This window comes from Pipistrellus hanaki (assembly GCF_964339955.1).
Source record: "Pipistrellus hanaki genome assembly, chromosome: X".
NCBI classification, from domain to species: domain Eukaryota; kingdom Metazoa; phylum Chordata; class Mammalia; order Chiroptera; family Vespertilionidae; genus Pipistrellus; species Pipistrellus hanaki.
Window position 1 is genome coordinate 64,611,803 of NC_140524.1, and position 7,127 is coordinate 64,618,929.

Here is a 7,127-nt window from a genome sequence, read left to right on the forward strand (position 1 = left end):
CTCCTCCAGTTCTAATGTTCTTCCTACTGGTGCCTGATAAGGACTATGGAGATTCTGATTCTTTAATAGAAGTGTCAGGGATTAAATAAATTTAGTGAACAGTATATGAAAATCTCCCTCCTGTCAGTCTGGAGCCCACCATGGGACCCAGAGTCAAGTCCCCATGTGCGCCTCAGCTGAAACTGGTTTGGCTCAGTGGATAGAGCGTCGGCCTGTGGACTCAAGGGTCCCAGGTTTGATTCCGGTCAAGGGCATGTGCCTTGGTTGCGGGCACATCCCCAGTGGGGGATATGCAAGAGGTGGCTGATAGGTGTTTCTCTCTCATCGATGTTTCTGACTTTCTATCCCTCTCCTTTCCTCTCTGTAAAAAATCAATAAAATATATATTTTAAAAAATTGTGCAAGCCCCTCAGGGTGGGAGGTGCAGCCTTATGTCCCCCATCAAGCCCTGCAGGGTGGGGGGCACAGCCTCAGGTCTCCTGGCCCTGGCACAAGGGTGCAAGGGTGTAACAACCATTTGCATATTAGCTCTTTATTATATAGGATTATCTTTAGTATTACTAAAGAAATGCAAAATATTCCTTTTGCTTTTTTCACTCATTTTGGGTTTATTTCATTCAAATCTAAAACCAAACAAGAAAAGATAGTTATTAAAGTCAAACAATTTGATGTCATTAAATATAACAGTTTAAAGAAAATACAGTTACTAGTACATACAATAGACAAAACTATCGGGTGAGAAACAGTAATTGCAGAGTGGGTGACTGCTGTAATGGCCGAAACAATACTGAAGCCACTTGCACCTCTCTTGTTTCCCCCTCTCTAGATACTAGAAGGGGAATTCATGAAATGTACTAGACTCTAGTACATTTCGTGAATTTCATGCATTGTAAAGGCGAAAATTGTCATTCAGTCAGAATATAAGAATTTCTTAGAATATTTTTTGTTTTATCATTATTTATTAGCATTAATAAAACATAAAAATGCAAATAATGTCCAAATGCTTCTATGGACCACCAAAATTTTCTCATGGACCACCAGTAGTCCGCAGACCACCAGACCACTGGTTGGCGACTGCTGATCTATGGAATACTAGATCTCATTTTATTTTTTTAAATATATTTTATTGATTTTAAAGAGAAGGAAGAAGGGGAGAGAGAGAAAAATATCAATGATGAGAGAGAATCATTGATCTGCTGCCACCTGCATGCCCCCTACTGAGGATCAAGCCTGCAACCCAGGCATGTCCCCTTGACCAAGAATCAAACCTGGGGCCCTTTAGTCCCCAAGCCAAAGCTCTATCCACTGAGCCAAACTCAGCTAGGGCTAGATCTCATTTTTAAAAAAATATATTTTAACCGGGACCGGTTTGGCTCAGTGGATAGAGCGTCGGCCTGCGGACTGAAGGGTCCCGGGTTTGATTCCGGTCAAGGGCATGTACCTTGGTTGCGGGCACATCCCCAGTGGGGGGTGTGCAGGAGGCAGCTGGTCGGTGTTTCTCTCTCATCGATGCTTCTAACTCTCTGTCCCTCTCAATTCCTCTCTGTGTAAAATCAATAAAATATATTTTAAAAAATAATAATAAAAAATATATTTTATTGATTTTTTTACAGGGAGGAAGAGAGAGGGATAGAGAGCTAGAAACATCAATGACAGAGAATCATCCATTAGCAGCCTCCTGCACACCCCCTACTGGGAATGTGCCTGCAACCAAGGTACGTGCCCTTGACCAGAATCAAACCTGAGACCTTTCAGTCAGCAGTCTGATGCTTTATCCATTGAGCCAAACCGGTTTCGGCTAGATCTCATTTTAAAAACTTGAGTGTGACTAAACAACTTCTTTGCAATTTCAATATGATTTTTTAAGAAGCATCATATATTCCAAAGTCAAATAAAATCTACTATTGTAAAGAATATTTTAAAGACAGACATCAGGGAGATAGAAAAATTAATACCACAAGGCTTTTTTTGTTTGTTTAATATGCTTCTAATGCCTCATTATAGGTAGGCATGTTGGAACATATCTATATATATAAAAGGCTTATATATATGCTAATAAGTGTCCCTCCTATGGTCTGACCAGTCACTATGATGTGCACTGACAATCAGGGGGCAGACACTCAACGCAGGAGCTGCCATGACATGCACTGGCTAGCACCACGGACTTGGCACCACGGACTTGGCACCACAAACCTGGCATGGACAAACTTACACTTGGCTTCTCCCAAATGGGACACAGGCTCGCCATCATCCTGGAACGACATTCCACCAAATCCCAGCCAACACTGCCAATACCCCATAGTGCAAAATGCAGCCCAGAGTCCAGTCCAGCCCAGACCAGTAGCACTAGGCTCCTGGTAATGACATTGCATAGCAATGCCTGGCTTCCTCTCCCTAGTAACTAGCCTCATTGGATTTTCTTCAGCCCAGGAACACAGATGGAAACATTTTACACTTTAACCAAATGCCTGTGAAGCGTTTTCCCATGCCTCATCTCATTTGATCCTCACAGAAGTCCTGGAGTAGGTAGATAGGAGACTTGGTGGGATACTTTTTTTTTTCATTAGATGAAAATGGAGATTTCTAAAGCTTAGAAACTTGACCCTACTGAAAAGAAGTAAGGAATGGTGGACCTTGAAAATGACTTCAGGTTTTCTCACTGCGCAGAATATAGTCAAACACTGCTGCAGTTAAATATTTTACCCTTTGTTCTCCCTGATTGATCTACAGTAATAATCTGCTTCATCTTGATATTTACTGCTGTGTTGCTGACAATTACCTGAAAGAGAAGTTGGGGTGCTTCACTGGGCTGGAAAAAGTTTAGTTAAATTAGAAAGCAGGCTTAATTAAGCAAGTTTATTCTATTATCTATAAAGGATAAATTGACTTGTACATTCACAATACATATAAAGCTCTTGCTGATGCCATTCATACATGTGTGTTTTGATCTATCATTGTTGATCATGAATTTGGTTTATACTTCTATTATAGAGAAAGGGCGAATAGTCATATTAAGACATATCTTTTTTTTTTTTAAATGTTTTATTTTTCATTTAAAGTTTACTTTCTTTTTTTTTTTTAATAAATCTTTATTGTTCAGATTATTACAAATGTTCCTCTTTCCCTCCCCCCCCCAATTGCTCTCCTCCACCAGGTTCCCACCCCACCCTCTGCTCATTCCCCACCCCGCATTGTCCTCATCCTTAGGTGCACAGTTTATGTTCAGGCTCTTCCCGCACCCCCCACTCCCGAAAACATACTGGAAGACATATCTTCTAATTAATTTCCTTTCAATGTGCACGAATTTGTGCACCGGGCCACTAGTATTTACCTTGTTTCCACGAAAATAAGACCTACTTACAGGTTTCCTTCTGAGTGAAATATAAGGCATCCCCCCGAAAATAAGCCCCCCCACACACACAGGCTCTGTCTCAAAATAAAAATTTATTTACCTTAAACTGGTCGCTAGGGCCGCCCCGACTGGCGTCTAGCAACCAGTGACGTTAGGCAGAGTCCTGATGTCACTGCTGTGTGGAGGCGGAGCGGAGGTCGGAATGAGTGGTGAGCTCGGGGCGGGAGAGAGGAGGAGACTTTCACAGATGCGTGTAGAAGAAAGGAGGATTAGAGCGGACAGGACTTGGTGAAGGTGGTGAGTGCTGGTCTGTCTCTGGTGACACTACCTGATGCTCGCAGCCTCCCTCATGATGACTGACGGTTCTCAGTCAGTGGCAGACCCTGCTCCAGCCCAGATCCAGGCCCCAGCAAGCCCAGTGACAGTCTCCAGGCAGGGCCCAGGGGGTAAATGTCTGATAAAGGGGTAAGGGGGATGTCTGGTGAAGGTGTTCAGTGGCACAGGGGTGGGGGGAGGGGGATCACTTAAAATGACACAGGAGAATCAAAAGGGGTTACTAAAATGCTAATCCCCTCTCTGATTCTCCTGTGCCATTTTGATTCCCCCCTCTGACCCCCACTGTGTCATTTTAAGTGAACCCCCTCCCCCCACCTTGATACCCCAATTCCTTTTTTTACCCCTAGAAATGAGTGCAAAAAGAAAAAGCTACTCTGTGGAGTACAAGAAAGGAATTGTGGAAGACTCTTGGGGCCAAAATCTTACTGCTTTCTGCAAAGAGAAGATGTTGAGTATCCGATTGGTCCCAAAATGGCAAGCAGAATATGGTAACCTCATTGAACAAGTGGACAAGGGAAATGCTAAAAAGCACAAGTGTGAATCAGGTCGGCAACCATTATTTTCCGAGCTGGAAGACCTGATCTGTGAATGGGTTGTTGACAGGAGAGCAAAGGCTTTGGTTGTGAATAGGGCTCAGATTCAAGAATTTGCCCTTGCAATCGCACCACAGTTTGACATAGCCCCCGAAGACTTCAAAGCATCACAACACTGGCTGGATAATTTCCTTCAGTGAAGTGAACTGTCTTTAAGAAGATCTACAACATTGTTTAGGTTGGAAGATACTCGAGTTATTAAGCGAGCACTTGCATTCAAGTCTTTTATTGATGATGCTGACTTCTCTAAATACAATCTTTCCAACATGATTGCTTTGGATGAAACTGCAGTGTTTATGAGCCAATCATCTCAAACAACAATTGAACAGCGGGGTGCCTCCTTAGTGTACATTCCCTCCACTGCTTACGAAAGTGCACGTGTTTCCTGTATTTTGGCAATTTGTCTAGATGGCACTAAAATCCCACCTTTAATCATTTCTAATGGCAAAAAGGAAAAAATTGAACGTGTTTTGGGCGTTTTTATTATTGAAACTGTAAAAGCCTGGGCCACACAAGCAGTTTTAAGGAAGTGGGTCGATTTAATGCTGCTGCTTGTTATGCAAGGGAGCCAAAGAGGTCTGCAAGTCTGGGATGCAGCCAGCACTCACCACGCTAAAGACATGAAGACATTTCTTCACGAAAGAAAAAGAATGACGGCCTATCTCCAGACTCTTGATATTGCAATAAACAAGTCATTTAAAGACAATTTGCTCATGGAAATTAATGATTACATTGAAAATAAAATGGAGAGAAATCAGCGTGGAAACTTTGTGAAACCTAAACTGCAAGAAGTTGTGACTTGGGTGAAGAATTCATGGGAGAAAATCACTGACAGTTACCTTGCAAATGCACTGTGAGCAGGCTACTTTGACAAGAAGTACTCATTGAAAGACAGTGCTATTGCTAAACATGAGATATTTGGTCCACTGATTCTGAAAGAAATGGAGTCACAAGAAATTCACCAGGAAATTCAGGAATTGGATTGTTATGATGATGTTCCAGAAGATGATGACATAATTGTCATTGAATAAATGAGTACATTCTTGATACTGTAGGATTCACAGTTTGTCTGGTTTGTGTTGACAACTACTGTACTACCATACCGTATACAGGTAATAAATTTCCTTTATTTTCATTTAACAATAAATGTGTACCATATTCTTCTTCATGGAAAAATAAGACATCCCCTGAAAATAAGACCTAGCGCATCTTTGGGGGCAAAAATTAATATAAGACACTGTCTTATTTTCGGGTAAACAAGGTATATAAATAAACAAACTATTTCTGTTAGAAGGAATTTTTAGAGATAAAAACCACTTAGAAAAGTTTGAAAGAAAAGTGCACTCCCACCCTAACCAGTTTGCCTTAGTGGATAGAGTGTCGGCCTGTGGACTGAAGGGTCCCAGGTTTGATTCCAGTCAAGGGCATGTACCTTGGTTGCGGGTACATCCCTAGTAGGGGGTGTGCAGGAGGTGGCTGATTGATGTTTCTAACTCTTCCTCTCCCTTCCTCTATGTAAAAAATCAAAATATATATTTTTTAGAAGTGAACTCCCATGAGACTTAGAAAAACTAGCTTTTTAAATTAAATGCTTTAAAGAAAAATAAATTATCAAGGTTGCTAAGTTTATATTAGTCTCTTGACTGTACAAAGATGGCACTTCTTTTACATGACTATTACATTCAAAATATAATATTTTTGCCCTAACTAGTTTGGCTCAGTGGATAGAGCGTCGGCCTGTGGACTCAAGGGTCCTAAGTTCAATTCCAGTCAAGGGCCTGTACCTTGGTTGCTGGCACTTCCCCAGTGGGTGGTGTGCAGGAGGCAGCTGATCTATAATATGTTTCTCTCTCATTGACGTTTCTAACTCTCTGTCCCTCTCCCTTCCTCTCTGTAAAAAAAAAAAAAAAAAAAAAAATATATATATATATATATATATATATATATATATATATATATATATATATATATATATATATAATTTTCTTTTGGAGTAACAATTGTGAATGTACCTACTGCCACTGAATTGTTCACTTATAAATGATAGGTTTTATGTTATGTGTATTTTCTATGATAATAAGTAAAAATATCAAACCATACTTTCAGATAGAAATTTCAGAAGTCTGCCAAAACCGGTTTGGCTCAGTGGATAGAGCGTTGGCCTGCAGACTGAAGGGTCCCGGGTTCGATTCCGGTCAGGGGCATGTGCCTTGGTTCGGGCGCATCCCCGGTGGGGGGTGTGCAGGAGGCAGCTGATTGATGTTTCTCTCTCATCGATGTTTCTGGCTCTCTATCCCTCTCCCTTCCTCTCTGTAAAAAAATCAATAAAAACATTAAAAAAAAAGAAATTTCAGAAGTCAGCAATAAGAATGGTTTGGAGAGGGAATCGCGACATACATTTTATTATTTTTTAGACGTGATGGAAATGTTATTTTTTAAAAAATATATTTTATTGATTTTGTACAGAGAGGAAGGGAGAGCGATATAGAGCTAGAAACATCGATGAGAGAGAGTCATCGATCAGCTGCCTCTTGCACACCCCCTACTGGGGATATGCCCACAACCAAGGTACATGCCCTTGACCGGAATCGAAGCGCGACCCTTCAGTCCCCAAGCCGACGCTCTATCCATTGAGCCAAACCGGTTTCAGTTGAAATGTTCTTTTTGTTCTGTCTTGGGATAATGTTAATTTTTGAAAAGGTTAAATTATGACTCAAATTAAAAATGAACGTGAAATATTTTTCAACACAGTGAACTTCTAATATTATGAAAATTGTTGGAGGTAAGTGTATACAATATAACAAAAACAATATAGTATGTTGAATTTCATACGTACATGGAAAATA